Source organism: Leptodactylus fuscus, chromosome 1 (genome assembly GCF_031893055.1).
Source record: "Leptodactylus fuscus isolate aLepFus1 chromosome 1, aLepFus1.hap2, whole genome shotgun sequence".
Taxonomy (NCBI): domain Eukaryota; kingdom Metazoa; phylum Chordata; class Amphibia; order Anura; family Leptodactylidae; genus Leptodactylus; species Leptodactylus fuscus.
In genome coordinates, this window is record NC_134265.1 from 186,569,779 (window position 1) to 186,579,944 (window position 10,166).

At 43.4% G+C, this 10,166-nt stretch overlaps 1 protein-coding gene across 1 annotated transcript in view; it reads right to left on the bottom strand.

The window, feature by feature from the left end:
• The window catches only part of MELK (maternal embryonic leucine zipper kinase), a 29,630-nt gene extending 22,076 nt beyond the window's left edge, over nucleotides 1–7,554 (bottom strand). The window contains exon 1 of the mRNA XM_075264005.1: nucleotides 7,435–7,554. The gene's annotated coding sequence lies outside the window, so the exon portion shown is untranslated. The remainder of the gene's footprint in view (nucleotides 1–7,434) is intronic.
• Nucleotides 7,555–10,166: the final 2,612 nt, after the last annotated feature.

Consider the following 10,166-nt stretch of genomic DNA (forward strand, 5'->3'; position numbering starts at 1 on the left):
AATGTATTATAAATCAGATAGCCGCAGGCATTAAGACCACCTCTACCTCGTTCAAAGAGCTTAATTTGTCCCTGTGACCACAATGTACTCTCTGGTGTATAGCTGATTGCTTCTTATCGTCCCCCTAACGTACAGTAATCATTTCTAAACCATTTCATTTACTACATCTGATTTAGGATATTTCTTACTTGGTCTCCCCTTGGTCTTATTATAGTATTGGTCCCCCTGCATAAGGATTTTGCACTAGATTTGTTGCATAATCCATTTGATTTCATATTTTAAAAAAATTATATATATTATATACACACACACACACACACACACACACAATAAAAAGTTAGTGATTGGATTCTTATGACAGTAAACATCTAATTACCTGTGCATCCATTTATACTATATTAAAGTGATTATTTTTATTTCTAAGCAGAATTGGCTGCAGGTACATAGTGGAGTCCATCATGCGACCTAGAATTGGAGCATCAGCAGGGGAGGTAGAGGAACAAGACTTCTGGACTTCCCAGCCGCATTGTGCAAGGGTCTTAAGCAATACCCAATGTGACTTGCTTAAACAATATATTAGTAATATAATGCTTATCCAGTGGAGGAATATACTGATAAACTTTATTTGTACTTTAGGTGACACGCACACGACTGACAGCAGGAACATCACTATCAAACAAATGATAGCACCTTGCGGGGAAGCTTCTACAATTTGCTAGGTTATAGGAGTTGTTATGCTGATAATGGCTTTAGGGGAGTATCTTCTGTTAGGGCTTCACCCTCCATTCTAGGTAACAGTCTCCAACTGCTACCCACACAGCTCCATTAGACATTGCTTGAGAAACATCTCCCACATTGCCTGTAGCTGCCCCAGTTTGAAGCCAGCCTCCTGCTCTTCTGGGTGCAGGGTATCACTAGGCATGTACAGTAACAGTATGGTGCTTGTCACAGCTGATCCTAGGTGATAAACACAAGGGGAGATGTCACTCAAGCAATGGGTGGCCGTTATCGAGAGCGCAGAGCGATACCCCAGCAGGAAAAGAAACACCTCCTTGAAACACTTCTTAATCTTCATAAGAATATTCTAAGAGCTATTTTTTATGAAAATGAAGCCGCTATGCAAAATAAGGGTGTTCAATATATGTTGCCCTTCTACATCACAGGAGGAGAGTAACGGACATTAAATGACAGACAGAGACGGAATACCCTCCATCTGCATTCACCAGAGTATAAAAACATGAAGGAAGCTTATGTTTTCATTTTTTTGACTGAAGAAAAAGTCTTGCAGGCTTTTATTTTACGCAATACACATTTGGTGAACAAAATGGACAGACATTCCAAAATTGAGTCTTTCACATATTAGTCTAGTACTGTGTACATTGACATACTTCTTTCCTTTGGGGAGTACTTTTGCCCCCCAGGTTAATCCACTGGAGTCAGAGCATCTTCCGACTTGGGCACCTAGTCTGTGCTTCGACTGTGCAAACACTGACTGTTATTGGAAGTAATGTCTCCTGTGCCTGCAGAATTCCAGAACCAAACTATTACGGAGCTGAGCATTAAGAGGTTAAAGGGGTATTCCCATCTCAAGGATCCCATTTATACTGCTAGCTTATGTAAATTGAAGAGTTTACTAAATATATTGCTTTCGCAATGCTGCTCTGTTTGCCTACTATATGAACTTACTGTGTGATAGAACATGTGACTTCACTCACTGGACACAGGACAATCGGTTCAGCTAAATGCAATTTGCTGATAAAGAGGAGTGTTATCCATTTATGTAAACACACAGATAGCACTGAGTCTGTTCTCTACAAGTATGTGCATATTATTTTATTATCTGATCTGCATTTATATTAGTATAACGATATTTCATAGTGTCCTGTTCAGCACGCTTGGGGAAGAAAGGGGGGGGGGGGGAGAAGAGACAGCAAAGTTGCTGAAACAGAGAGATGGGAAAACCCCTTTAAAGAGATTCTATCATTAGAATCCCCTTTTTTAGCTAATACCACGTAGGAATAGCTTTAAGAAAGGTTATTGTTCCCCTACCTTTAGATTTAAAGGGGTTGTCCCATCACAAGGATCCTATCTATACTGCTTGTTAATGTGGATTTAAGACTTTTCCTAAATACACTGCTTCAGCAAAACTGCTTTGTTTGTCCACTATCTTACTTTATTCAATTCATTTTTGACACAGCCCTTGACTTATCTGCTCAAAAGTCAAGTGATGGATCTGCTGCTCTCAGGGGGGAGGGGCTAAGTGCATGGGAGCAGCCTTTCTTTCGAGCTATTTCTGTGTCTACACCAGGTGACCTAGCTTCCTGCTCTCAGATAGAGGAGAGGAGCTGCTTTAATTTCTGAACATCTTCTGTTCTCCCAGTTATCAGGCTAGCTAATTCAATTGTGTTCATTATGGCAGAGACAGGCAGTCTCTGTATGTAACAGAATAGAATTGCTCCTGCCTCTACTACATAGTCCAATATTGTGCATATAGTGTTGTTTGAGGACCTTTGATGACATCACAGGCCCTTCAGCCGCCCCATAGGATCACGCTATGTGGTGGGCGGAGCTACACGCTAATTTGGGGGCAGAGCTACACGTTAATTTGGGGGCAGAGCTAAACGGCAGGTTGCATATGAAACCCCGCGCACCAAATGACGCAAGAAACCAGGAAGAAAGAATTTTTTACAGCAGTGAAGACTGGTGAATATGCGACGTGGGAATACCCCTTTAAGAAACCGTATGTACGGCCACAGCAAAATGACCAAACAGAAATCTGCAATCAGCTCTGCCAAAAGCTCAATGTCAAAGCCGATTGCGCATGCACAGAATTTACATCTCGAAGACAGGATTACCGTAAAAAGACAAAGCAGAGGACACAGCGGAGAGGTGCAGCTGTAGAAGATGGAGACGATGCTAGAGAGTTTTCAAGCAGCACGGGGGAATGCCCCCATTTGCTGTCTGGAGGCTCATTAGTATACCGAGGAGAGGGGGGGGGGGGAAAGAACAGGTTACAGAAAGGCTATTCCTGTGTGGTATTAGTTAAAAAAGGGATTTTAATGATAGAATCCCTTTAATTGTCCTTCAAGTTACTTGGGATGTTATAAGGCTTAAAAGTCTAAAAGAAATTTTCCAAATTTACAGAAATATCCCAAGCCCCTTTTTTCAGCCCAATGCCCCATGTTGTGAAAATGCAACATTTTTTATTTTTTGAGCTAAAGACAATAATAGCTACAAAAGTAATGGGACATATAGGAAATTCTGATATTTCTACCTTTTGCTCAATCGATTCCTGGCTTTTGTTCAAAAAAACTGCAGCAAAATCTTCCAAAAAAACCCCACAAACAAAAAAAGTGAAGCTGCGTTGATGCAACTTATGATCTCAGCCTAAAGCGGACCTTTCACCACCTACAACTCCAGTTCTTAGCATCATTTAATATCTGTGGTTCCACTGATTCTTACATAATTACATAGTAGATGAGGTTGGATAAAGACATCTGTCCATCAAGTCCAACCTATAACCCTACAATACCCTATAGTGTTGATCAGACTTTGGGACAGGAAGTTTTTTTTTTTTTCCCCCTCTAGCCTCCACCTTTCCCCAAGCAATCAATGCTGTTAGTTTTGGTATCTGATATGCTATTTAGAGTTTGTACTGTCAGGAGTGCAGTGTCAGACAAGGGGATGCGATTCTTAGTTGACACTGGCTTCCTCTGATTGGAGCACTGAATCATGTCCCCATGGCTGACACTGCCCTTCTGACATTATAGCTTACATCAGACACCAGAACTAACTGGGCTTCTTGCTGGGGAATGGTGAGGGTTAAAGATAAAAAATGTCAACTGTACTAAAATCATTGGGGCAGCACCTATTAATAGATGCTAAGCACTTGAGTTGGTTGGTCCTTTTTAAGGATGCTGTACAATAATAATGAAGCCACAGGGTTCAAGCAATATGTAAAAGAAAGAGGAGGTCTCTGCTGCCGAAAAGCATCACATAGTGCAATGCCTTGGGTATGAAAACCTTACATAGTTCACAAAAAGTTAAGAGTGATCATTGTACTTTGAGGCCAATTCAGAACACAGACAGGTTTGTGCAGATAAAGACATGAAGAAAATTTTGGACAAAAAAAAATTACAAAGCAGCAAAACAGCCATTTGTTGTTGCCCCTGGGATCTTCCTCAGGCTGAGGCCCCACATTGTGGAAAAACATAATTTGTTGCAGATTTTTGCAGCAAAGCCAGGATTAGATTAATAAGAAAGTATAAGTACTTCCTATTCCTTTTGTAACCATTCTTGGCTTTGGCTCAAAAAGAAAGAAAAAAAAAAACAAAAAAAAAAACCACACACACACACAACAACTTTGTCTGCAATGTTGTGCCTCATCCTCAAGGTGTAGGATTCTCCAGAGGTTTGCCGTTGTGCACAAGCCTACTATTCTGCCACTCCTTAGGGCTCAGGCACATGACCCTGTGCGAGCCGCCATCTGTGATTGAGCGGAACACTGATGTCATGCTTCCACAGCCCCATCGAGCATGGTCACAAAACCATACAGGAACAGCACCTGCCCCGAGTTTTGTGGCACAGATCACGATCGTGCGCATGTTCCTATAGCGCACTGACCCATTCATTTCTATCTGGGAAAAACCCAGATAGGACACTGAACTATAACATGGTTATGTGTATGCATCCTTAACAGTGCTCACAAGAAATGGATGCAGTGGGACAAATTTTGAAACCGTCTTACTTGCCAAATAGCACCCTGGATAGCCCAGATGGTTGCAATAGTGGATGGCCAACGTGTCCCAATAAGACTACGACATCAGCAAGCAGGTGGCAGTCATGTTTTGGGCCAAATCCTAGAGAGAGCTGTTAGGCCCCTTTAGAGTCCCTTAATGTGTTAAAATATTATCTGCAAAGTAAATAGTTTCTGACTGATGGTACAAAAAGAAAAACTGCCTTCTGTAGCTAAATGCACCAGCTCATGCAGCAAAGAATACTCTTGAGGTACTGGCTGGGCATAAAATAAGAGAAACTCAACCCTCAACCTGAGAACCTTTGGAGTTTTCTCAAGCAATAGATCTACTGTATGAGGGTGGAAGGAAGTTCACATCAGAACAGGAGTTCTTGGAGACTATTCTGACATCCTGCAAAGAATTTCAAGCAGAAATTATCGAAAAACTCACAAGTTCAATGGATGCAAGAAATGTGAAGGTGATATCAAAGAAGGAGTCCAATGTTAACATGTAACTTGCAGGGTTTTTCTGTCTGCTTGAAAAGTCGGACATCTTTACATGCGGACAGTGAAGGAAGGGCACGGAGTGCAAAAGAACGCACCCGATGCCCATTTAAATAAATGACAGGTGTCACAGACACAGCTAGTGTCCGCTCCTAATGTCCGTGGCAGATTTTGAGCGGACACTACCTGTCGGACACAGACGGTAGTGTGAACGCCCCCTTAGAGAGGATAGTGCAATAAAATTTGATATACATTTGAAGATCTGAACATTATGCTGTCATTTTTTTATCACTTTTATACCATATTTTGCCCCCCCCCCCATCAGAGAAGGGGCATTTGTTGGGCTTTATTTTTACTATTTCACTTTTTTCATTTTCCTACTAGGGCACTTGAACCACCAATCTGACATGTTAAAGATATGGATGTCACACAGCCATCACTGTCATGTGAACATAGCCTAGAATTTTGTGGTTGGCCACAGAATTCTAGGCTACAGTCACACACAGTAATTAATGGCTATGAGACATCCATTTCTTTTAAAGGGATTCTACCATTAAAAAACTTTTTTCTGTGGATAACACGTCGGAATAGCCTTTAGAAAGGCTATTCGTCTTCTACCTTTATATGAGATCTCCGCCGCGCCGTTCCTTAGTAATACCGTTTTTTACTAGTAGAGCTGACTACAAGTGTAAGAGCCAACAGAGGTGATGCTGCTGAAGAAAGAAGGGGGAGGATCCAGCAGAAGATAGAGGCGGCGCAGGATCCTGTTCTCGGGCATCGCTGCCAGAGAACTAATTTACATACCGGTAAAAACAGTATTACTAAGAGATGGCGCGGCGGAGATCCCATCTAAGGGTGCATGCACACTGAGTAACGCCGGGCGTGTATGAGAGCCGTACACGCCGGCATTACAGCAGACTGCCGAACACTTCCCATTCACTTCAATGGGAGCGCTCGTAACAGCGGCGTTTACAAGCGCTCCCATTGAAGTGAATGGGAAGTGTTCGGCAGCCCTGCTGTAACGCCGGCGTGTACGGCTCTCATACACGCCCGGCGTTACGTAGTGTGCATGCACCCTAAAGGTAGGAGACGAATAGCCTCTCGTGTTATCCACAGAAAAAAGTTTTTTAATGGCAGAATCCCTTTAAAGAGGACCTTTCATCACTTGGGGACATGCAGTTTTATACACTGTTAGAAAGCAGACAGTGCGCTGAATTCAGCACAGTCGGTTTTCACGAACTATGCCACGGGTAAAGCTCTATCGGTGCTGGTACCGTAGCTCTTCAGTGTCAGAAGGGCGTTCCTGACAGTCACAGCAGCTCCTATAGCGCTGTACTGTGAGAGCAGGGAGGAACACCCCTCTCCCCTCCTGATAGTGCTTGTCCATAGACGAGTACTGGGGGGACGTTCCTCCCTGCTCTCACAATACAGCGCTATAGGAGCTGCTGTGAGGAAATGCATTCCTGACTGTCAGTAATGCCCTTCTGAAGACCTATGGTACCGGCACAGATAGCAATTCACCTGGGGCACAGACCGTGAAAGCTGAAAGTGCGCTATCTAGTGGTATATAAAACCACATGTGCCCCAAATGATGAAAGGACACGGGGTACCCAAACAACTGAGAGGCAGCCTGCTAAAACAGAAGTTATACACTGAGCCCGCCAGAGTCCATTCACTATATTGGGGTCCATTGGTTTTAAACTGAAAACAGCAGAGAGAAAAAAAATAAAATAATATATATATATATATATATATATATATATATATATATATATATATATATATATATATATATATATATATATCTCTATCTCTACCTCAAGATTTTTAGCAGACTGTGATGGAGACTCCAGCACAGATGTGAACGTAGCCTTATAGGGGACATGTACCATACAGATTAGCGGGTTATACATACATTGTGAACATTGAGCACTTTGTTACCTTGACACGTCTGATGTAGTCTATACAAGTACCCCTGATTTGCACTGTGCTACAGAATATGTTGGCGCTATATAAAGTCACTGAGCGGCACACACATAGACCATTCACAGAGTATGTACCTGCAGTAACGCAGTGCTATTGACCAGAGTCAGAACACACACCCAACTGTGCACACGTCAAACAGAAGTAGTCACAGACTATCAGACAGCAGCCGTAATATCATGTAAGCCTTGCTGCATGGATTGGTCACCGACCTGTCACTAGTCCCTGACGAGCCGATCAGCCGGGAGTCTAGTCAGAAGCAGCCGCTAGCCTGCAGTACACTGGCCACAGCCGCACTATTACGTCTACTGGAAAGAACATTTAAATTTGCCGGGACACAAAGTCAACTTCCGGCCAGGGAACAGTAACCAATCGAATCAAACCGCTGGAGCCAAGCGCTGGGCTGCGGCGCTATGCATGCCGGGAGGAAGGTCATATACACCTATGCAATGCGAGATGGGAGTGTGACGGCGCGGAGACGCCATGATGGTGCAGGAAAAGAAGTCATCCCGCTTACGTAGCCTAGGCTCTGGACCGAGCTGTGGTGCAAACATTCGGTCTTTTTTCTCTATAACTTATAGTGAGATTGCTGTTGCCACTTTTAGACTGTCATGCTGCACGCACACTGGCTATTCTGCATAGACAGATTCACATACTGACATACCTTATATAACAACGTTGGAACTCTAAAACAGGTGCAACTCCCTTTACATACCTAATAACATACTAACTAGTGCCAACATTCACAAGAGGAAGTCACAAGGGCTCCATAGCAAACAGTATCAGCTACAGTAGCACCCCATAGAAATATTACCTGTCGCAGACACCCCATATTAAAGGTTAGTGCCTGGGACAGATACTCCCTTGTTACAGTCTATCAGCCATGGACAGTTCTATAACACTGTCTCAGTAGCAGAATCCATTACGTTGGGGCTGAGCTGCGAAAACACCTGAAATCACTCACCTGCTGCTCAACCACCCCATTTAGGCTGGCTTGCAAAGCACCACTGTCAGTGGCGTAACTAGAAATAGTGGGGCCCCGTGGCGAACTTTGGACATGGAGTCCCCCCCCCCCAAACGGAGACTGCGACTGACCTCCCCTACATTCCTACTATGTCCCATAGTAGCCCCTGCACACAGTATTGTACCCCATAGTGGCCCCTGCACACAATATTATGCCCCATAGTGGCCCCTGCACACAGTATTATGCCCCACTGTGGACACTCATGAACAATTATTATACTCTAGTATAATTATACTGTAGTATAATAATCAGAGACCGAGGGGAGGATACCAACCTAAAAAAACACTATTACTTACCTCTCCCTGGCTCCGCTACACTCCTCGGTGGTTTCAGCCATCTTCAATGACCCGGGACGCAGAAGGCCCGAAGCCTGTCTGGAGCCCAGAGAGGTTTGTAACAGTGTCTTTTATGTTGTCTTACCTCTCCTGGGCCTCCAATCATTATACTCGGGGGTCTGAAAAGACCGCTGAGTATAATAATAGTGTTTGTGGGGCTCGCTGTGTCATTTACCAATCCCTGGCCCTGCCAGGATCGGTAAGTAAATAGGGCTCGGCTGTCGCCGAGCCCCTAATGTCTCAGGCCCTATGTCAGCTGCTACTGCTGCTATGCCAGTAGTTATGCCCCTGACCCACTGTTCTCTGCATCGGTAGGGATCCCAGTGGTCAGACCCCTATTGTTCTGCAACATTTTCTCTATCCCTATTCTATCATATTGTTGGTAGGGGCTAAGCTGATTTTGTAGGCAAACTAAAGTCACTTTTCACTGCAGTTTTTAGTGGATGGTGATTTGTTTAAAGGGAACCTGTTAGGGTGATTCAGAACACTAAACCACCCTGAAGTCCTTATGGACCAAGTGATAGTTTCCTAAATTGCTCTGTTATAACACAATCTACATCATCCTTATTCTTACCAATCAGCCCTACCCCTTGTCTCAGTTTATTTCTCAAACCCTGCAGATAGAGACGAACACCTTGGAGGCCTCAAAAACACATTCTTGAGGCAGGGTTGCCATCCAAGAACAATTGATAACCAAATCACCAGGGCCACGAGAATACCAAGATCGGATTTATTAAAATACAATACCAAAAAGGAAAACAATCAGGTGCCCCTGGTTGTCACATATAACCAACACCTGGAGACGCTAAGAGGTATCACACGTAAACTACATCCACTACTACAAAAACACAACCGTCTAAAATCCATATTTCCAGATCCCCCTCTCCTGTGCTACAGACAGCCACCAAACCTCAGGAATATGGTTGTCAGCAGCTCACTGTCACCTCCAGCTAACACAGGAACATTTCCATGCGGACAGGTAAGGTGCAAAACCTGTCCCCACATACTGACGACGGACAGGATAGAGATACCAAACTCTAACAGAGCATATAAAGTCCCAGGTACGTTCACCTGCAGCACACCCAATGTAGTGTATTTAATAATATGCATCAAATGTTCCACTGATAATCTGTATGTTGGAGAGACTGGACAGCAGCTTAGAATGTGGATGAACTCACATCGCCATACAATTAAAGAACGAAGAATGGACCTTCCCGTATCAAAACATTTCTGCAATGAGGATCATAGTATGACATGAAAGTTTTGGTTTTGGGAGGGAATTTCAGATCAAAGAGAGAACGACGCATTCATGAGTGTAAATTTATGACCCTGCTTCAAACACTGGAGAGGGGGTTAAATTTGTCACATGGTTTTATGTCACTTTACAGAAACCTGTGAACTGATAAGGACCTGTAAGTGTTTACATTGTCTCTACCAATTACTAACAACACTCCACCCCCCTTCCTCCTGGAATTCTAACCATATGTGCCCTTTTGTATATAAATATGCATCCTTCAGAAATGTCTTAAATTTATTTGAGAAAGGAGCCTAGACGTTCCGAAACATTGTAATCTGTCATCATTAG